At 51.1% G+C, this 23,454-nt stretch overlaps 1 protein-coding gene across 1 annotated transcript in view; it reads right to left on the reverse strand.

The window, feature by feature from the left end:
- LOC146833042 (uncharacterized) overlaps positions 1-23,454 on the reverse strand; it is a 48,888-nt gene that overhangs the window by 24,919 nt on the left and 515 nt on the right. The window lies entirely within an intron of this gene.

Here is a 23,454-nt window from a genome sequence, read left to right on the forward strand (position 1 = left end):
GCAGACAGTTCGCTGGGGCTAGAAAGTAATCTATTCTGGATAGACTGTGGTACACCCCAGAGTGGAAGGTAAACTGCTGCGTCGTGGGGTGGTGCCACCTCCATACATCAGAGAGTCCCAGCGTCTCTAGAAAGTCCCCAAGGCGGGACGTGCCCGACACGGGCACCCTCGCCGGATGGCGGTCTAGGGCGCCATCTATAGTTGCATTGAGATCCCCCCCAATCAAGAGTTCCCCCTCCGGAAGACCGATTAAGAACTCACTGAGAGCCGGGAGTGCCATCGCGTGCAGCGCAGGGGGAATGTAGACTGATACGATATTTATAGCCCGCCCCTCCCATTGACCTATTATAGCCGCAAAACGGCCGTGGTCATCCATCTTGGTCTGGTATACTATCAATGGTGATTGTTTTTTAATTAAGATGCCCACGCCCCTAGAGCCTGAGGAGAACGCAGAATGAACTACCATTTTAAACCCCCATCTATCCATTGCCCTACATGTGGCCCCTGTAAGGTGCGTTTCCTGCAGCAGAGCCACCACTGGGGCACACCGCTTTAGGTATTGTAGAACCAATCCCCTCTTTATTTTGTCGCCAAGACCATGGACATTCCAGGTAATTATGGACAGTGGTGCCACGGGAGCCATAGGATACAATGCAGAATCAGGGGTAGTCCAATTTTGTGCTGCCATATTTGGTGTTAAAGGTACGTGCGATTGCGGAATCACCTATGCACTGCCTCTGCTGGGTTTTGTGAAAAAAGGCCCTCTGCCTGAAAGTTTCCTTAAACTCCACCATACAATAAAACCAACGCCAATTTACCATATTCGCTCCTACCTTCCCCAACCCTACCCCTTCCCCCAACAAACCATACCAATTTTCCCTGTTTCTCCCTTCCTCCCCCCTCCCTGACCCCAAATCAACCCTTAAAAAAGAAAAACTTACAATTATACAATCATCATAGGATAGCGCACGTTTCCCCCTGGCATAATCAAAAACTACAGGAGTTAGGTGCCTCTCACGTCCCACCCCCGGTAGAGGGCGATGATAAATCCCTGTCTCGTGCCTCCATATCTGCACCTTCTGTTGCATCAGGGTGAACATTAAGATAAAATAAAAACCATACAAATTCAACAACTTAGAACTTCCCCTCTTACCTACCCCCCTCCCTGCCTCCCTGCCAGACGGATCCCCAACTATCTGCCACCCCAACATAGCAGATTGCTTCAACCCCTGTAACAGTACTTGTGTGTGGGGGGGAAGAGAAGTCCGTGGGATACCGCAGGTTATCCCCTCCTCAGAGACATTCTGGTGGTAGGAGTATGCCACGCGTCCTTGGCCGGGCCCATCACTCTGGGTCAAAGTCCAACATTTCCGTGCGGGGGGGGGGGGAGCGAGTCCATCATGTGCAGCACAGCCGGTAATTCAAGTCCCCTCCCGCTGCTGGCCAGATCATGGTAGCCGCTTCCCAACTTAGCGTCTCTTGACCTCAAGACGTCGCTGCTTCATATCCCTCTTCTCCTTCTTCAGGCCGGTGCGTATCAGTCTCCCCATGCCCTGGGCCATGTTCCAATGAGTCACCGGCGATCCCCGGGCGCAGCTGGTGTTTCTCCCTCCGTCGGGACCCCTCCGCTCTTCGCCAACCTTCAAGCCAGTCGTGGGCCTCCTCTGGTGATTCAAAGAACCAAGTTTTTCCATCCGCTACCACGCGCAGTTTTGCCAGGAACAGCATGGAGTACGGTAGCTCTCTACGCCTAAGTTCCTTCTTTACTTCAAGGAAGCTCCTGCGGCGTTTCGACACCGCTGCCGTGTAGTCCGGAAAAAAGGAAACCACCGCGTTATGGACTCGTAATGGGGGGGCCTCCCTCGCCGTCTGGAGTATTACATCTCTGTCGCGATGATTAAAGATGCGGGCCAGGATCGGTCTAGGGGGGGCCCCAGGCTTGGGCTTGCCCCCCGGCACCCTGTATGCTCTTTCCACAGAGAAAAATTGTGAAAGCCCTCTAGGCTGAAGTTTGGCTTTTATGAGCTCCTCGACATAGAGGTCCATGGCTGGATGCCCTTCGCTCTCTGGAATGCCCGTGATGCGTGTATTGTTGCGCCGAGAGCGCACTTCCTGATCGTCCAACTTCTCAGCCAGGACCCGATGTTCTGCTTCTAGGTGGGCGACCCTACCGAGTAGAGCGGCAGTGTCCTGAGCCAGCGATTTCGTCCGTTGCTCCACCTCAGTGACCCTGGCGGTCATTTTTTGGAAGTCCGCTCTCAGGAAAGAAACATCCGTGGAAATGGTGCCCACCGTTGATTGCACGCGGGTGAGGGCCTCCATAATATCTTCTAGCGTCACTTTCGGTGCTCCTGTCGGCGCAGAGTCTTTTTAAAGGGTGTCCCTGCGTTCAGGTTCCATCGGAGCAGTCTTATCATAAGCATACTTGTCCAGTTTGGCTTGCGAGTTCGTGCGCGGGCCTCTGCCCCCCATCTCTGCCACTGGGGCGCAGCTCCGACTGGTAGTCGCCGCCGCCTGCCGCAGGAGCGCACTCCACGCGCGGCCTGTCGGTTTTCCCGCCGTGCCTCTGACCCCGTGTAATTAGGCCTCCCTGCCGCCCAAGCCGGGCAAGATACGTTAATTTGCGGCCCCCGGGGTGTCACACCGCCCTGTCCTGGCTGCACTCCCTGACCTCCGGTCCGCGCTTCAGCCGTTCAATTCGCAGGGTGAAGTGATGTCCGCACCTCCACCGCACTCCCCCTCTGCCTGGGCCGCAGGGCCGCACCCACCCTTAATCACTCCTTTGAGGCCGACGGGGGGGGGGGGGCGCCTTCATTTGTTTCCTTCTCAGTCCTCTCTGGCCTTGCTTCAATCTTCAATTAATTAGTGTAGGCCCCAGGTGTCCCGTGCTCCAGACACGGCTCTTCAAATCTCTCTCCTCACCAGCCCCAGGAACGTCTCAAACGGAGCTCCTCCGTCCCCCTCCGCTCCGTAATATCATGCCAGCATCGGCTGAAGGGAAATCCTCACCTCGCCCCAACCTCCGTTTCTCGGGCGCGCCTCGAGGCCCAAGGCGCGCACCGGTCTTGCTAGTGTCCTGTGTTGGCCCCCGATGGGGGAGGGAGAGGGAGGGGGGGGGCGCAAGGACACCCACCGAGAGTGCACACCGGTGCAAGCTGCGAACTTCCTGCGGCATCCGTCCGCAGCTCAGGCTCGCGCCGTAGCGGCCCGCCGCCAAGCACAGGCACTTCCGGGCATAGGCGGCTTACGCTGCACCCTGGCCTCCGACGGTCCGCTGGGCTGCACTTCGCCGCGCTCTTTCTTTAACGCACAGTACCTCTTTGCTGGTTCTGGAGCGACGCATTCGGTGCCCCCAGCGTCCCGCGTAGTGTTGGCGTCTCTAAGGCACGATAACTGTTCGGATGGGCACTCGGATGTATGAGGGATTCCGCGTCTTTTCCCGGAGCTTCTCTACAGTGCGGCCATCGAGATCGGCAGTTGGCCACGCCCCCCTATATCTGCTCTTTTAACACAGATCTCGAGACCACCACTGCCTACGAGCACGACGGATCAAGCATTGCCAAAGAAAGCTCACATATTGGGAGGTGGCAGGTCACAAAGGCTCCATTTAATTACCGCTTTGCCCCCATGGCGAGCCCACGACGTGGGTGATCCAGGCAGGCAGTCGCCCATCTCATTAGCGGAAGCAGGTCACCACAATACCAATATCCACCAATGCAGGAAAACAGTCCCACACAGCGATCTTAAAGTAATATAGATACAGCTGAAATGGGTAAACCTGACAAACAACAACCGAAGCTGACATTTGAGAGCAAACGATCCAACAAACAGATGACGGTGCATTCGGACACTGAGTCGGAGTCAGACCACGTACAGCAAACCAAGATGGACAGCGCCCTGCAGGCCATCCAACAGAGCTTCCAAGCCATCAATGGAAAACTGGACTCCCTAACGCAACGAGTAGACAATATGGTGTCTAAACTAGACAAGCAAGGTGAAAGACTCACGGAGGCAGAGGTGCGCATATCTGTGGTAGAGGATTAATCTAGTGCAACAACACACAAATGTGCAGAGATGGATAAATTACTGGTGATTATACAACAGAAGAACGAAGATTTGGAAGCTCGGTCCCGCCGAAATAATGTGCGCATAATTGGACTTTCAGAAAGCACCAACACTGGCAGGATGGAAACCTACGTGGAGGACATGCTATGAGACATCTTTGGCACTGAGAGCTTCTCTAATCTGCTTGTTGTTGAAAGAGCGCACAGATCTCTTGCACCTCTCCCAATCCCCGGTAGCCCGCCAAGACCCATAATTGCGCGTATCCTAAATTAGAGACAGAGATGTAATTCTACGTCTGGCGAGGGAGAAGCAGCAGATAAATTACAAGGGTAATAATATCTCCTTCTACCCAGACTTCACGATGGCGGTGCAAACGGCCCGCAAGGACTTCGCCTCCTCCAAAAAGAAATTAAGGGAACTGGGAATCGAATATGCCATGTGTTAGAAAAGGTAGACGGACCGGGAGGGTCGGCCGGGGTCAGGAGGAGAGGTCTCCGGGGAGAGCCGTCTCCAGCGATCGTACAGACAAGTAACTTCCCCCCCACAGACGAATATCACACACGGATAAGGTTCAGTGTTCTTTATAGGCACTTATTTAAGGTACGGTGAAATGGTACAAGGAGGTCTGGACTCAGGGGTCCCCTCGATTAGAGTCTCGCAAGGTAGGGAAGGGGGTAGCGGGACAGTCTATTTACCAATCAGGTAGTTCGGTTGAGGTGATGATGAGCTCACAATCCTCGAGCTTGGTGGTTAGGTGGTATGGGCCGCGGCAGCGCCAGCAGGTCCCGGTGTGGATGGTCGATACAACGGGCCGCGGCAGCGCCAGCAGGTCCCAGGAAGATGAATGTTGCAGAAGGCCGCGGCAGCGCCAGCAGGTCCCGGTGAGGATGGTCGATACAACGGGCCGCGGCAGCGCCAGCAGGTCCCAGGAAGATGAATGTTGCAGAAGGCCGCGGCAGCGCCAGCAGGTCCCGGTGAGGATGGTCGTTACAACGGGCCGCGGCAGCGCCAGCAGGTCCCAGGAAGATGACTGTTGCAGAAGGCCGCGGCAGCGCCAGCAGGCAGGACTATGGTTCGCAAGAGCGGGCTACGGCAGCGCCAGTAGACCGTCAGGGTTGAGTTCACTCGGTGTCTCTCGACTCCAGGATACAACTGCCTTCCTGCTCCGGAGCTGCCTCAGTTATAGGGCTGGTGCCCTTTGATGTCCGGACCCTCGCACTTGGAGGTCGGAGGGTCCGGGATGAAGGTGTCCAGACACCCAGCAGGGGGTGGAGCCAGTGCCTGGGGGAGCTGGGGGCGATCGGCACCTGGCGGGGGAGAGCCCTTGACACTTCGGTCTCCCATTGACCTGCCAAGTGGTCCGCTCACCTCCTGGGCGGATAGTGGTGCCGGGATGTCGGGGCCGGCCAGGCCCGGGGTTAGGGTCGAGGGGAGGCCATGCGGCCGCGTGGTGCAGGGCCCAAGATGGCGGCTTGACCCGGCCGGGAAAACCGGTGGGGCTGGGCCCCGTGATGAGTAGGGGTCCGAGGGCAGAGGGTCCGTCGGGAGACGGAGTACAGGTGCTTGTCGCGGGGATATGCCAGGTGGGCCGGAGTTCGGGCCCTGTCGAGCGGGGAGGGAGCGAGCCGTCTGTGAGGCCTGTCCAACATGCGTCCCCCCCAGCTGAAGGCGGGGAGAGTCACCCATCTCCTTGGGGACTCTCTTCGTCGAGGCGGAAAAAGCGGGACAGGCCATCCGCGTTGGCGTGGTCTTGGCCTGGTCGGTGCTCCACGGTGAAGTCCATTCCCTGCAGGGAGATGGACCAGCGCAAGAGTTTTGGGTTCTCCCCCCGCATCTGCATCAGCCATTGCAGGGGTCGATGGTCGGTTTGTACCCGGAAGTGGGTACCGAAGAGATAGGGTCGGAGCTTTTTGAGGGCCCACACTACTGCAAATGCCTCCCTCTCGATGGTGCTCCAACGCTGTTCTCGGGCCAGGGGACGTCGACTGATGAAGGCCACCGGCTGGTCATGACCTTCGGGGTTCAACTGAGAGAGGACGGCTCCGATGCCGTGGTCGGAGGCGTCGGTCTGCACCACAAATTCCCGACTGTAATCGGGGGCCTGGAGCACCGGGGCGGTGCACAGGGCGGCCTTCAGCTCCTCGAAGGCCGCTTGACAATCAGGAGTCCAATTGACCCGCTTTGGCTGGTTCTTGGATGTGAGACCCGTGAGGGGCCCCACGATGCTGCCGTAGTCCTTCACGAACCGCCGGTAGTAGCCGGTGAGCCCCAAGAAGGCTCGGACCTCGGTCTGGGTGACGGGGGGCTGCCAGGACTGGATGGCAGCAATCTTAAGTTGTAGTGGGGCCACCAGCCCGCTCCCCACTTGGTGCCCAAGGTAGGTCACAGACCCTTGGCCAATCTGGCACTTGCCGGCCTTAATGGTGAGGCCGGCCCGCTGGAGGGCTTGTAGGACCTCTTGGAGGTGACGGAGGTGGTCGGACCAGTGGCGGCTGTATACAGCGATATCGTCCAGGTAGGCAGCGCTGAATTCTTCAAGCCCCGCCAAGACCTGGTTCACAAGGCGTTGGAACGTGGCGGGGGCATTCTTCATGCCAAAGGGCATGACCTTAAATTGATAGTGGCCATCGGGGGTAGAGAAGGCTGACCGTTCCTGAGCCCTGGGTGTGAGGCCGATCTGCCAGTAGCCCGCCGTTAGGTCGAAGATACTAAGGTAGCGGCCGGCCCCTAGCCGGTCGATCAGTTCGTCTGCTCGGGGGATGGGATGAGCGTCGGTCCGGGTGACAGCGTTCAAGCCCCGGTAGTCGACGCAGAATCTCAGTTCAGGGGCGGAGCCGGGGGCAGCGGCCTTGGGAACTAATACGACCGGACTGGCCCAGGGACTGTCCGAGGGCTCGATGACCCCGATCGTGAGCATCTTGGCCACTTCCTCCTGTATGCAGGCCCGTACCCGATCTGGTACGCGGTAGGCCCGGTGCCGGACAGGGGGACTGTCCCCGGTGTCTACGTCGTGCAAACACCAGGGGGTGACCCCGGGGGTGAGGGAGAACAGGGCAGCGAACTGCAGCAGGAGGTCCCGGCAGTCCTGTCGTTGCTCCGAAGTGAGGGCGTCAGAGAGCCGGACCCCGTCCACGGAGCCGTCCTTCTCCTGAGTTTTCAGGAGATCCGGGAGGGGCTCGGAGTCTTCTTCTGTGCCACTGTCCGTAGCCATCAAGAGGCTTAGTTCGGAGCGCACAAAGTGCGGTTTGAGCCGGTTGGTGTGGAGGACCCGAAGGGGGTTCCGGGAGGTCCCCATGTCGATGAGGTAAGTGACGGGGCTTTTGCGCTCGACCACTTTGAAGGGCCCCGTCCACTTATCTTGCAGGGCACACGGTTCGGTGGGGGACATCACCCATACTTGCTGCCCAGGCTCGAATTCAACGGAGGAGGCATTGTGATCATACCACCTCTTCATGTCCTCCTGGCTGGCCTCGAGGTTCGCCTTGGCCATCCCCCTGAAGCGCCGGGTTTGGTTTCGTAAGGCCAGGATGTATTTGAAGACGTCTGGAGGGGTCGTTAGGGGGGCCAACTCCCAACCTTCCTTGACTAGGCTGAGGGGCCCTCGCACAGGGTGTCCGTATAGGAGTTCAAAGGGGCTAAAACCGAGGGACTTCTGGGGCACTTCCCGGTAGGCGAAGAGGAGGCACGGGAGCAGTACATCCCACTGGCGACGGAGAGGCTCTTCCAATCCCCCAATCATCCCTTTGAGAGTGCGGTTAAAACGCTCCACTAGTCCGTTCCCTTGGGGGTGATAGGGGGTCGTGAATCTGTATGTGACCCCGCATTGTTGCCAGAGGGACTTCATGTATTTTGATATGAAATTCGTACCTCGGTCGCTGACGACTTCTCGGGGGAAGCCTACCCGGGAGAAGATCCCCATCAGGGCCCGGCCAACCACTGGAGCGGTCACTGTCCGTAGGGGCACTGCCTCGGGATAGCGGGTGGCATGGTCAACTAGTACCAAGATGAACCTGTGTCCTTGTGCCGTGCGGGGGTCCAGAGGTCCCACAATGTCTATCCCCACCCTCTCGAACGGGGTGGTGACCACCGGGAAGGGTTGTAGAGGGGCCTTCAGCTTCCGGCCACTCTTCCCGCTGGCTTGGCATGTGGGGCACGATCGGCAGTGGTTCAGGACGTCATTCCTCATTTTCGGCCAGAAAAAGTGGGTCACCAGTCGACTGTACGTTTTATCCTGGCCCAGGTGTCCAGCCAGGGGGACATCGTGGGCTAGGTTGAGCAGAAAGTCTCGGAAGCGGAGCGGTACCACCAGAACTCGACCGGCCCCCAGCTCGGCGATTCTTTGCTCGCTGTAGAGCAGGTCGTTATCCCAGTAGACCCAGTGGGTTCCGGTGGTGTCCCCGGCGTTTTGGGTGCTGGCTTGTTGGCGGAGTCCCTCGAGGGAGGGACAGGTCTTTTGCTCCTGGCGGAACTGTTCTTGGGTGGGCCCCCCTTCTTGCCGCCACTGAGCCAGATCCGGAAGGTCCTGGGGTTGCGCGTCTTCTTCGGTAGTCTGGTCCGGGAGGTCGGACTCGCCGTTGTCCTCTACGGGGGCAACCGGGGGCGGAGGTGCTGGCCATTCGGTTTCTTCTGAACGGGGGGCGGCACGGCTGGCCATGGATCGGGTGGTTATGCAGGCCCAGTCCGGAAGGCCCAGCATCCCCAAGTGCTCTCTTCTCTCGACGGTGGCCCACGGGGAACTCTCGAGGTCATTCCCCAGGAGGCAGTCCACGGGGGCATCGTCCCGGACCGTCACTTTCAGTAGGCCGGAGACCCCTCCCCATTCAAACGGGACGCAGGCCATCTTACACATGCTCTCAGAGTTATCTGCCGAGCGGACGGGGCAGAGAATGTTCGGCAGGATCTGCTCGGGCTTCACCAGGTGACAGCGGACGGCCGTCACGCTGGCGCCGGTGTCACGCAAGGCCTCGGCTCTCTGTCCATTAATGGTCACCCACTGACCGTATTTTCTGGTGTTGGCGGGTAGGGGAGCCCGCGGAACCATGTCTCTTCCCCCTAAGCATGCCAGGACCATGGCGGCCGGTTCCCACCCTTGCTGGTCCGGCTCACACTCCTCGGGTCCCTCCGACGACTGCTCTTCCCCCAGGGCAGCGGCAGCTACCTGGCGGGGCTTGGGTGTTTGGTTCAGCGGGCAGTTCGGATCGTTGGCGTAGTGGCCTACTCGCTGGCACCGGTGGCACGTGACGTTGGCTCGGTACCCAGGCCGCAACGGGGGGTTGCCCCGGCCGGCCGGAGGCGGGGTGCTGGCCACGGGTGTTGCTGGTAAGGCGTCTCTCCCTCGCCCCTGGCCCCCTCCTCCTCCCCGAGGACGGTGCTGGCCTTGGTTGCTTCTGTTTTGGTCGTGTGGCCCTTTCCGGCCCACCCGGGTGCTTTCCCACCGGTCAGCTTCGGCGGCGAGCTGCCGGGGGTCAGTCAGCTTACTGTCGAGTAGGTGCTGCCTGAGCTCGACGAAACAGTTGTTTGACAGGTGTTCCCATACCATAAGGTTGAAGAGTTGTTCGTAGGTGGTGACCTGACTTCCCTTGATCCAACCCTCGAAGGCCCGGCTGAAATAGTTCACGTATTCCACCCAAGTTGTACCTGGGATCCGGGTGCAATCTCTGAACCTCTGGCGGTACATCTCGGGCGTGAGGCCGTAGCGGGTGAGGAGGGCAGCCTTCATGTGGTCGTAGGACGACATTTGGTGATCGGGGAGCTGCAGCAGGGCATCGCGACCCTCGTTGATAAATCTCCCCCAAAGTCCGGCTCCCCAATCACTCCGGTCGATCCGGTGGGAGGTCATTGCGATCTCATAGGCTTTAAACCACTGTTGTATGTCGTCTTCTCGGACATACTCGCGGACCACATCCTTGGGGATGTGAACTTTTTTCTCGATTGGTCCCGGGGTGTGTGGTCGCTCAGGCACCCCCAGTTCCTTATTCTGTTTGCGCAGTTCTATTTCCGCCAGTTGGCGCTCGTGCTCGAGCGTTATTTTTTTCTCTTCCAGCTCTCTCTGTCTCTGCTTTTCTTCTCGTTCCTCTCGAAGCCGCATATGCTCGAGGTTGAGTTTCTGTTCAGCTAACTTGAGCTCCCCATCCATCTTGAGTCGTGCCATCTCTAATTCGTGTAGTCTGACTCTGTCTCTTTCTCGTATCTCCTCCTGTGAGAGGCCCGTTCCCCGCTCCTCGGGAGTCGTGGCGTTCCCCTCTGGTGTGATGCTGTTTTGGTCTGGTGTGACGCTGCTTTGGTCGGAGGGTCTTGCGACCCCAGTTTCTGTCCACGACTCAAGAGCGCGCTTTAGATCATCCTTGGTACTCAGGCCGGTGGTAGCAATGCCAAGTTCTATGCAAAATTGTCTCAGTTCGCGGTGGTTGTATTCTTCTAATTTCTCCATTTGGAACTTCTCGGTGGAGCTGCTATCTTTGGTCGACATCGTGCTTTGTCGTGGGGCGAGCTACTCTCTGTACGATTACGCGTTGATTCGGATCGCGCCGCTGGCCACCAATGTTAGAAAAGGTAGACGGACCGGGAGGGTCGGCCGGGGTCAGGAGGAGAGGTCTCCGGGGAGAGCCGTCTCCAGCGATCGTACAGACAAGTAACTTCCCCCCCACAGACGAATATCACACACGGATAAGGTTCAGTGTTCTTTATAGGCACTTATTTAAGGTACGGTGAAATGGTACAAGGAGGTCTGGACTCAGGGGTCCCCTCGATTAGAGTCTCGCAAGGTAGGGAAGGGGGTAGCGGGACAGTCTATTTACCAATCAGGTAGTTCGGTTGAGGTGATGATGAGCTCACAATCCTCGAGCTTGGTGGTTAGGTGGTATGGGCCGCGGCAGCGCCAGCAGGTCCCGGTGTGGATGGTCGATACAACGGGCCGCGGCAGCGCCAGCAGGTCCCAGGAAGATGAATGTTGCAGAAGGCCGCGGCAGCGCCAGCAGGTCCCGGTGAGGATGGTCGATACAACGGGCCGCGGCAGCGCCAGCAGGTCCCAGGAAGATGAATGTTGCAGAAGGCCGCGGCAGCGCCAGCAGGTCCCGGTGAGGATGGTCGTTACAACGGGCCGCGGCAGCGCCAGCAGGTCCCAGGAAGATGACTGTTGCAGAAGGCCGCGGCAGCGCCAGCAGGCAGGACTATGGTTCGCAAGAGCGGGCTACGGCAGCGCCAGTAGACCGTCAGGGTTGAGTTCACTCGGTGTCTCTCGACTCCAGGATACAACTGCCTTCCTGCTCCGGAGCTGCCTCAGTTATAGGGCTGGTGCCCTTTGATGTCCGGACCCTCGCACTTGGAGGTCGGAGGGTCCGGGATGAAGGTGTCCAGACACCCAGCAGGGGGTGGAGCCAGTGCCTGGGGGAGCTGGGGGCGATCGGCACCTGGCGGGGGAGAGCCCTTGACACTTCGGTCTCCCATTGACCTGCCAAGTGGTCCGCTCACCTCCTGGGCGGATAGTGGTGCCGGGATGTCGGGGCCGGCCAGGCCCGGGGTTAGGGTCGAGGGGAGGCCATGCGGCCGCGTGGTGCAGGGCCCAAGATGGCGGCTTGACCCGGCCGGGAAAACCGGTGGGGCTGGGCCCCGTGATGAGTAGGGGTCCGAGGGCAGAGGGTCCGTCGGGAGACGGAGTACAGGTGCTTGTCGCGGGGATATGCCAGGTGGGCCGGAGTTCGGGCCCTGTCGAGCGGGGAGGGAGCGAGCCGTCTGTGAGGCCTGTCCAACACCATGTTGTACCCGGCGAGACTTCGCATCACGCATGACGGGCGCCCGAAGATCTTCCCAACACCCAAAGCTGCACAGGATTTCATCAAAAAAACTTTTCCTAATCAAATGACCCACCGCGCACCTATGCCTGATCTGGACTCACACTGACTTGGAGACACTAGGTGGTAATGTATTTTCTGAGCTATGCAACTTTGATCAAAGTAGGTATTTCGCACCACTTGTCATGTTACGTGTTGTCTCTGAGAACTTTCCTTGCCTATACGGCGATAATACGCCATTGGGATCTTTCCCCATAAGACTATATGTGACTAGAGACTCCAATATGCTATAAAAGACTTCGCCACCACACACTGGACATACCCATGTACCCTCTCATACGAAGGTACTTGTTACACTTATGCAATCTCTAGTCCTTAAGATTATCATTACATGGTACGCCTATAGTTAACAACTGGTTACTTAACCCACCATATGTTCTGTTTGCGAAGCTAACTGTCACATAGCATCCCGCCATTGAGTAAGGACCCCTGACTTCTGAGCCGTGGATCTTTGATAATGGCGCCGATAATGTATAACTTGCAAATAATTTACTTAAGTGGTTGCCTTGTTTACATAACACACTGCTGCCTTTACCAAAAATCATAAGTTCCTCCCTATCACGAGAAACATTCACGGAACTGAAAGTTAAGAACACATCCACTGAAATCTGCTTTTTCTTTCTTTTAAATAGTTTATACACCTCACAAAATGTGAATCCCGACCACATCTGTTTTTGTATACTGATGTTGAGACAAGCACTCGGCGGCCCCCCCCAGAGGGTGTTCCCCACACTGGTTAGTGCAATGACACTGTTGGTTGTATGGCTTTGGCGTAATTGGGATGCCAAAGTGGGTGGGGGGATTACGGGTACGTTTTTGTTTGTTTACGGGCTGATCTTATTGAAGTACATCAAACTGTATAATATAATGTTCACAAGCTTTGTTCATGTGGTGGTATTGATGTGTGTTGCACAACGTGTACACAAGAGAAACTCACCAGTTGTTCCCACACTCTACAGAAATGGGTGCTCCACGTGATACTCAATTAAAATCACCTCAGATTAGATTCATAACATGGAACGTTAGGGGATTAAATAACCCTAAAAAACATACGACAAGTATTTGCTTATCTAGACCGTCATCAGGTAGACGTGGCTTTATTACAAGAGTCCCACCTGAGCAAGGCTACTAATTATTCAATTGGCAATAAATGGGCCGAAACAGTCATATCATCTTCATACTCTTCTTACTCATGGGGGTTCTCCTCTTAGTAAAAAGGGGAATCAATTTCATCATAGAACGCACCATGACTGATGAGCAAGGTCGTTACATTATTGTTCTGGGACATTTACGAGGACATCACCTGGCATTAATTAACACATATAGCCCAAATATAGATGATCCTGAATTCTTCTGCCACATATGGCGCACCCTCAGAGAACTAGCTGACATAGAACTCATATGGGGGGAGACCTCAATCTATCACTCGTGGAGGAAGTCGACAGATCAGGCACAACCAAGGAACCACATAAACAAGCGGTGAGGGCGGTAATAGAGGGTATGGCAGAGTTCAATATGGTGGATATATGGCTGATGCGTAATCCAACCCGCAGGGAAGCCACACACCACTCCACATGGCAGTTGGTCACGTATTGACTATTGGCTTGGGACAGGGAAAATATCCACTTGGACCACTGACATACAACACTTACCAAAAACATTATCAGACCATAAACCGGTCCTCCTAACACTGCAGCTCCCCTTTTATGCTCCACCTCCTTATATCTGTAGATTTAATGCTAAAGCATTACTTGCCCCCGTATATGACTCCACCATTAGAACATCCATTGAGGAGTATTTCACACTGAATAAGCAGTCGGTGGACGACCCTAGTCTACTATGGGAGGCCTTTAAGGCGATGATCCGCGGAGTATGTATTAGTACAACCTTGGGTATTCTTAAAGATATACGTCAACAACTTAAGCAGCGGGAAGATAAACTTAAGGCCTTATATGAACAACACTCAGGACATAACACTTCTAGGCGAGATTCGTAACATAATCACAGAATACCAAGATTATGCCCATCAAGAACTCAACTATATTAGTAAAAGAGCAGTGGCCAGAACATTTGGGGAGGGAGGTAGACCGGGACATATACTAGCTCACAAGATTTGCACCGGGCGAACCACACGTATAGTGTCCAACATTATAGATCGCCAAAACACCTCCCATTATGACACAGAGGGGATACTAAAAGCCTTTATGGAGACATACGGAGATCTATATGATACCCGAATGCTAGCTACATCCCCTGACATCCTGCAATACCTCGAAGATTTGGCCATAGCCTGGCTCTCAGACTCTCAACGGGAATACTTTAGGGGTGGGCGGAATTTGCGAAGGTACTTTCGCAAATTATCGCGGAAATGTTAAAAATCTCCGCAAACACGCGGAAATATCGCGAAGATGCGGGAGTTTTTTTCCCGCCCGTTCGCGGTATTTTCTGCGTGGTCGCGGCTCGCCAACTTACCCATGCGGTTGCTCGCGGGCGCGGCCATCTTGTTTTCACTCTTCTCACGGTGCATGATCGCGAGAAGAAAGACGTGATCGCGCGACTAATGACATTACTGCGGGCGCGAACTGTCGCGAGACAGCGCAAATGGCTACCAACAATCCAACATCTCGTGGAGAACATGACCGGATTGGGAAAACTTGTCGGCGAACGCAGGGATTCAGGTAAGGCGATCGCGCGCGTGCGAGAATGTATTATTTTACAGCGCGAGCAAGAAAGAAATTATCGCTAAGCTGCGGAATGCGGAAATTTTGACATTTTCGCGCGCTCCGCGGAACGCGAAAATGTCAAATTATCGCAATTTCCGAGAGCGGAACGGAAATTTAGCCCAGGCCTAGAATACTTATTCCAAGCGGTTACGGTTGAAGAGGTTACAAGCATAATAAAATCGCTCCCTAATGGCAAAGCGCCAGGCCCCGACGTCTTCACCAATGAATTCTATAAGACATTCGTTGATATCTTGGCCCCTCATATGGTGGAGATGTATGGAGACGCTCATGAAAAACGAATTCTGCCGCCTACACTGAGGGAGGCTATGATCATAGCCTTGTTGAAGCTAGATAGGGACCCTAAATACTGTGACTCTCATAGGCCACTGTCGCTGATTAATGCAGATACCAAAATTTTGGCAAAATTATTGGCCACTAGACTCCAACCCCTGATGACCAATATAGTCCTGCCCGATCAATCAGGGTTCATACTCCACCATTCCACTGCACATAACATCCGCACTCTAATCGCCCTCTCCCATCAGCTGGACCCAGACATGCAAGCAGCGGCGGTATTACTGGATGCGGCAAAGGCATTCGATTCAATTGAATGGACTTACCTATTTGCAGTATTGCAGAGGATGGGGTTGCCCCCCATTTTTACACAATGGATCAGACTCTTATATACACAGCCGATCGCTTGAATACGTGTAAACCAATATGTCTCTGATACAATAAATATAACCAGGGGCACCCGGCAGGGGTGCCCATTATCGCCGCTACTATTCGCCATCTCGTTGGAGCCCTTGGTGTGTAAAATAAGGCAATGCCATATAACCACGGCCTTGCAGTTCTCGCAACGTCCCCTGAACATTAAGTCTGCCGGAGTTACTTTACAGGACCAGAAGGAGGGGGAAAGAGTAGAATTCATTTTGTTCAATGAGGTAGGAGTAAATAAAAGTCTGTTGTAAATGTAAAACAAAGTTTGAGCGGCCCGTGAAGATTTCCAAATATTTGTACAAATCTTATTCCACGTAGAAATAGGAAAGGAGGATTGCAAGTCAGTCTCCAAGAGTAGTTCCACTTCGGTTTTATCCCTGATAGGTGAAAAAGGTAATAGAGATTGGTAGAGTTGTGATGCAGATGGGGAGAGGGACAGGATGGATAGAACATGTGGGGGTGAAGAGGGAGGATGAGTTATAAGTGTCATAGTGTGGCAAATTGTTTGGATTAGAGAAAGTAAGGAGGTGTATTTAGATAGATATGATGAAGGAAAAGAGAAACGTGTTTGGGCAGAAGTAAAGGACATCCAGGAATCCTCATGGTGAAGTTGATGAACCCAATGAAGTCCTTTAAGATACCACTCTTTCCAAAAGAGAACTGTGTTATTTAGTTTAATATCCTTATTATACCATATTGAAGATTGTAGGAATTTGTCTGAAGAGGAGAGATGATTAGTAAGTAAAGGTTTAAGAATTTTGCAAGAGTTATTAAGAATAGGAAGAGAAAAGGAAGTAGGGCGATGAGAAAAAGATACGATTTCTTGAAAGGAGAAAGGGTGAAAAAAGGATTTTTCAACGGGAGTCCATAATGGTAGAGAAAGGGTATCATCATCTTCTAATAGGAGTAACAAGTCTGTTTAGGAGAGAAAGCAGTATGATAGATCTGGAAATCTGGGGTCATATCAACAAGGGGCGGCGTTAATATTATCGCCGCTTTAGAGCCCGTTTTCGGGTGAAAAGCAGCGATAATATTATCGCATTATCAACAAGGACACGCTAGCGCATGTTTCCTTGCATTAGCGCCCCTTGTCAGCGCGCCTCCCATCACATCGATAATGAGATGCAAAGGAGGCGTGCCTGAGAAAACAACATGGGAAAATATCGCTAACCCAGCTTCGTCATATTAACAAGGACGGTTGGCGATATTTTAAATCGCGTTAAAGATGCCTTAACGCAGGAATTTAACGTCTGTTAAATTCCTGACTAAGGCATACCTAACATGGGGGGTGGATTGTGGGGCTAAGACCACAGGCCATATCACCAAGGATATCGCCGTTTTCCATGGAACATCGCTGGACAACCAGCGATGTTCCATGGAAAACACCGCTATCACTGGAATAATTATCGCCATTGCGCTATGCGTTGTTGATACAGCGCTAGCATGGCGATAATTTCCGGCGATATGCAATCTCACGCTAAGAGCGGCCAGCGATAATTATCGCTGCTGCTTGTTGATATGCCCCCTGGAAAATTCACCCCTCCTAAAAATTTGGGGCGTTTAAGTTTATGTAAGGAGATGCGAGGTACCTTGGTACTCCAAAAAAATTTGGATAATATGGAATATATAGTTTTAAAGTGGGAATTAGCAATATTTATAGGGATGTTGGAAATATAGAAAAGAATAATAGGGACTAACATAATTTTGATCGTGTCAAGACAGCTCCACCAGGATAAAAACAAAGGATTCCATTTAGATGTATTAGATCTCAAAAGGGACTGAAGTTCTTTTAAATTAGTTAAAATAGAATCTCTAACAGAGGGTTTAAACCACAAGCCCAGATATTTAATTTTATCAGCGTTCCATTTGAAACCAGATAAAGTGTATTCTGCAGAAAAACATAATTTATTCAATAGAAGGATTTCACATTTATCAACATTTAACTTATAGCCAGACACAGATGCAAAAGATGCCACTTCCGATAAAAAGGCCGGGAGAGTTGATTGTGAATGAGATAAAAAGAGAAAAATATTATCTGCGTAAACAGATACTTTTAACTGGTTAGAACCATATTTAAAGCCTGTGGTTTGAGAGTTTGAATGAATCTTTATCAAGAAAGGTTCAAGGGCAAGTATAAAGAGGAGTGGGGAAAGCAACCTTGTCGTACTCCACGGTGCAGCTGGAAGTTTGGCAAAAGAAGACCATTTGAAAGCACAGAGGAGACTGGAGAGGAATAGAGTATAGAAACATAATTTATAAAAGTAGGACCAAAACCAAACGAGGATAAACTAGAGAAAATAAAAGGCCATCCCAATCTATCAAAAGCTTTCTCAGCATCTAAAGAAATGGCGGCTAATGAATCCTTATAGGATCTAGCTTTAGTAAGGACATTGAAAAAGAGTCTAGATATTATCAGAAAGGTGTCTGCCTTTAATAAAACCACACTGTTCACGGCCAATTAACAAGGGCAGAAATTTCTCTAAATGAAGTGCTAGGATTTTAGCAAAAATCTTATAATCTAAATTAATTTAAGAAATAGGCCGAATATTTTTACAGAGAGCATGATCTTTGCCGTCTTTAGGTATTAAGCATATTAGGGCTTCTTGAAAATATCCACCCGTTTTTTTAGAAGAAATAAAGAAGTGAAACAATTGATACAATTTGGAAATAAGAAGACGAGAAAAATTAGAGTAAAATTCAATGGTGAAACCATCAGGTGCTAGGGTTTTACCTCGTTTAATAGTATGAATAGCATTACTGATATCTGATTCTCAAATGTCATCATTTAATACCGAAAAGTCCAGATCTGGAGAAGGAGGGCTAATAGAGGAAAGATATTTAGAAATATTGTCTGGAGAGACAGAGGGTTCAGGAGTATAAAGGGATTCAAAGAATTGAGTAAACTCTAACAAAATATCTTCATTTTTATAAAGAATGCGATTATTAGAGTCAAGGACAGAACTAATCTTAGTGCATTCTTTCTTAATTTTTAAATAAATGGCTGGAAGTTTCCCGGGTTTATTTTGGCCTCCATAATATTTGGCGGATGATTTGAGTAGAAATGAATTGCCATTGTCTGTAGAAAGTTTGTTGAATTCAAATTTGGCTCGAACAAGTTCATCTAAACAAGTTTAAGAACCAGTAACAGAAAAGGAAAGTTCTAAGTGTTTAATATGTGTCATAAGATGCTGAAATTTAGAAAGGGAAGACTTCTTACGATGGGATACAAAAGAAATGATAAAATCTCTGGAAGCTGCTTTAAAAGAGTCCCAAATGATTTGGGGAGATATAGATGGGGTCTCATTTTCAGTAAAGAAAGTACTGGCAAACGATTTGAATTTCTGGGTAAAATTAGGGTCTAGAAGAAGAGAGTTGTTAAATCTCTATCTTCTGGTGCCTTGTATGGGAAAAGAGAGGTCTAGTTTTAAAGTAACGGGTGTGTGATCAGAAATTAGGATAGAACCAATGTCTGAATGCAAATATGTTGGGTGAGTGATTGTGAGGTTAAGAGGTAGTCAATACGAGATTGTGAAGAGTGTGCTGTGGAAAATAAAGTGTATTCAAGAAGAGAGGGGTTACATAAGCGCCATGCATCTACTAATGACCGTTTAGAATAGTGGAGGTAAACTGGGAGAACATAGTAGAAGGGATAAATTAAGAAGTAGATTTACGATCAATAATCATGTCCATAACTATTACAATTGCCCCCAACCAATTAAAAATCATCTTGAACGGACATTAATTTTGATAAAATAGTGGGCCAAAAAGTGACATCTGGAGCAGTAGGGGCATAGAGATTATAAAGGGTCATGGGGATATTGGTTTTTTTGTTGAAAATATATTTATTAACATTTTCTCATTTACAATACGAAAACATTCTCCAATAGCAAAACAAATTGACAAATTCAATTCGACATCTGTATCATATTCGAATAGCAGTAGCGGAATATTCAATTGACTGTAGTATACCTCCGTACATCTACGGGAGGCCCTTCCATTTCCTTCACCTGCATTCCCACCCTAGGAGATTATTGTGAATCAGAAAGTGAGAGTCCATAGTGTGCCAGCCATGGTTTCCATATTTTCCAAAACGTTTTGGGCAGCCCCATGCTTTATAAGTCATCTTTTCTCCCAACATATACATATCCATACTCTTTTTCCATTCAACTAGGGATGGACTCGTCTCCGCCCCCCATGCCTTAGCCAAGTCACGTTTCGCCACCACCAATCCCAATTGGAGTACGATTAACTGTGGTTTGGGGAGGTCAATTTCGGTAGATATTCCTAGCAGAATAAACTGGGGAGTAAGTGAAATCGTCCCTCCCAGAATATTTCCCAGCTCCTCCAACAGATTAGCCCAGTACAGCTGGATCTTTGAACAGTCCCATACTGTATGGAAGAATAAACCCTCTGACGCTCTACAGCACAATCAGGTGTCTCCGCCCTCCCTATACGATGCAGTCGTGCTCTGTCATAGTATACTCTATGCAGGAATTTGAATTGAATCAGTCTAAGCTGTGATTTAATGGCCACCTCTCGAGGATGCATCAACGCCATTTGCCAGTTTAAATCCTTCATTTCTCCCAACTTCGACTCCCATTTCACCCGCAGGTTCTGCAATGTGTCTGGCTTAGTATTTATTATCGTTCTGTATGTCCATGAGACCCCCTTTTCCTCTAACTCCCCCATCAAGAGTCGTCCCACTAAAGGTGCATATTCAGGGATGTCGGCGGTGTCTATGTGCTGTGCCCGCCATGCATGGGCCAGTTGCATGTACTTGTAGTGTTGGGTTGTATTCATATCATATTCAGCCTGAAGGTGTGGGAAAGTGACCAGCTCTTTACGGTGCAATATGTCCTTAAGTTATGAAATGCCTAGCAGGTCCCATTATCGGAAACTTACCAATTTTGTGAATTCCAGAAGCCACTTCCCCACCCAAAGCGGGGTTTCTCTGGTGACCCGGCCATCCCATTTCATTTGTCCTTCAGCCCGTTTCCATGCTGTTACAACAATCCTTGTCGCGGTCAGGAGCTATGCGGTGCCCTTCCCCCCGTATATGTAATGTGTATATGGGCGCTTGCTGAATTTTGTGTGTTCAAGTGCGTATCCATGTACTGCCACTCATTTATCAACACTAAATGGGCCGCCCAATAATATGCCCGAAGATCTGGCAGGGAGATACCTCCATTATATTGGTTACGTTGTAGCGTCGCCAGCGCAACCCTCGGTGGTCTCCCATCCCAGAGAAATGTCCGTAACGTGTCATCAATTTTCTTAAACACTTCAGCTGGTATTATCTGATAGATGTTTTGCAATACGTAAAGGAATTTAGGGAGCACTATCATTTTATATAATGCTGCCCTGCCTAGCAGTGTCAGCGGTAAGGTCCTCCATCTCTCCACGTATGCGCAAAATTCCCTAAGCACCCTATAGAGGTTATGATCCAGTGCCATAGCCGTATTGGTTGTAACATAAATCCCTAGGTATTTTATTCCCTCCCGCTCCAGCTGGAGCTGGCTTGGGCCAGCTGTATAACCACGGTTCTTATCTACTGGATATAAGTACGATTTTCCCCAATTGATTTCATACCCCACATGTGTGCCATAGGTTTCACAACTATCCATATTTGCAGGGAGTGCGATTTCGAGGTTTGTGACATACAGCAATATGTCATCAGTATACAGGGATATGCGTACATCGGTCCAATCATTCTCTCCTCTTCGAAACCCCATTATGTCCGGGTGCATTCTGATCACACAGGCGAGTGGTTCCAGCACCAAAGCAAAAAGTAATGGGGATAGTGGACATCCCTGTCGAGTGTGCCTTCCTATACGGAAGTCCCGTGACACCACCCCATTGACTCTGACCCTTGCCATGGGTTTTTCGTAAAGTATGGCAATCCAGCGCCTAAACACCGGACCAAATCCGAACTCCTCTAGCACAGACATAAGAAAGGGCCAGTGTACAGTGTTGAATGCTTTTTCGGCATCCAGTGACAGGATGAGATGTGGATCTTCTCTTTTATTCACCACCTCCAACCAATTATGCAACCTCCTCAAGTTGAGCCTCGTCGACCTTTTAGGCATGAAGCCAGATTGGTCTCTGTGAATGAGCCCAGTAATCACCGCTGTGAGCATGTTTGCTAGTATTCTGGCTAATATCCTGGTCTCTATGTTTATAAGGGAGATAGGGTGATAGGAGCTGCACACCTGTGGTGGTCTGTCCTTTTTAGAGATTACCACGATCGTAGCTGTCCTCATGTCTCTGGGGAAGCTTCCTATCTCGTGCGCCTCCAAGAATAGTTGGGGAGGTGCGGTCCGAATAGCGTTGCATGTTGCTTAAATAATTCTGGGGGTAGTCCATTAGGCCCTGGGGACTTCCCAGTCTTCAACTGACCAATGCTGCCGTTATTTCATCTATTGTAATCTTATCGTCTAGTGTTTCTGATTCGCTATCTGTTAATTTGGGGAGCCGTAATGCCCGGAGATATTCCTGACGGCTCTGCTAACTCGCGTTGCATGTAGAAGGCCTCGTAGTAGTCTGCAAAGGCGTTGGCTATTGCGACCTGGGTCAGATGAGTTAGTCCATCCTCTGTCTGTATCTGCGAAACCCACCTGCTATCAAGCTCTTTTTTGCTAAGCCACACTAGCAATCTACCTGTCTTGTCTCCCACATCGTACAGACGCTGGTGCATGGCCTGTATTGCGTGTTGCGCTTCTTTTTTGGCCAGTGCGAAATATTCCTGCCTAAGGAGTTGTAGGCTGCGGAGCAATGAAGGATCATTGCACGTAGTTGCAAGTGCTTCAAGCTGCAGTAGTTGAGATTCCAACCCGGAGATCTCCTCATCCTCCTTTGTGTGCCCTATCACGTAATACAGGTTTGTATGCCTCCCACAATGTTATTGCCGAGTCCACCGACCCCACGTTCTCTCTAAAATACAGCTTAGTGTCTACCCTGAGTTCCTTAGCATCCTGAGTATCTTTGAGTTCTCAAGGGTTCAGCTTCCATTCCCCGTTCGGTCATTTTACACGGGCACCCACCATGTGCCATAAAGGGGAGTGGTCCGAGAGACCCCTTGCCAAGTATTCTACCTTATGTATCTCTCGTAGTTCTCCCACTGGGGCAAATATGTAATCTATCCTTGAAAAAGCTTTGCGGGCTCCTGAGTAAAAGGAGTAGGCTCTACTCTGAGGATGCTGCATACGCCATATGTCCGTGAGTGTTAATATATCTACAAACCGTTTAAGTGGCGTGTCCTTGGGGTCTCCCGTTGGGACAGTCTTGCGGTCACTTGTAGGGTCCAACACGTCAATAAAGTCACCCCCTATAATATGTGTGTTGGAGCCCGCCTCCAATAAAATCGCTGCAAGTTTCTCCATCGTTTGCCTTTGGAGCTTGGGTGATGCGTACACACTAATAAAGGTGATGTGTCTTCTGTTCCACATTCCTTTGACTGCTGCATATGTGCCGTAGGGGTCAGCCCAAGTGCGTTTTTAGTCTGAAGGGTGGATTTTTTCTGATGAGTATTGCCACCCCCCTCGCCCCAGTAGAGAATTCAGCATGGGGCAATGTTTTGTATGCCCCTCGACCTAGGAACCCACATTGAGTGCCTTTTAAGTGAGTCTCCTGTAGGAGAATAATATCTGGTTTCAATCTTTTAAAGTATGCTGCCACCAGCCCTCTCTTAACCTTATTCCCAATCCTGGTCACATTCCAGGAGAGGATCGAATACATTCCTGGATTAGGTATAGCCATCTTGGTGATGTAAAATGTTCAGCCCCTCAGCGAACCATCCTCCCCCTCCGCACTGCCAATGGGGATATTGTTAAGTAATAATGAGACAGAAACCCATCTACCTGAAGTGTTTGATTCGTGAGTGACAATCTATAAGTCAAGATGTTTATGACATAAAATGATAACACCATTGCGATGACCTGTTCCTGGGGAAGCAAAGACATTTCCTACCCACAATCTTTTAAGTTTAGGAATTTCTTTATCCACAACATGAGTTTCCTGTAATAAAGCTATATCACAGTTTAAATGAGATAAATGGGATAAACCCTCTGACGTTTGATCGGAGAACCTAAACCTTTAAC

Source organism: Triturus cristatus, chromosome 4_2, assembly GCF_964204655.1.
Source record: "Triturus cristatus chromosome 4_2, aTriCri1.1, whole genome shotgun sequence".
Lineage (NCBI taxonomy): Eukaryota > Metazoa > Chordata > Amphibia > Caudata > Salamandridae > Triturus > Triturus cristatus.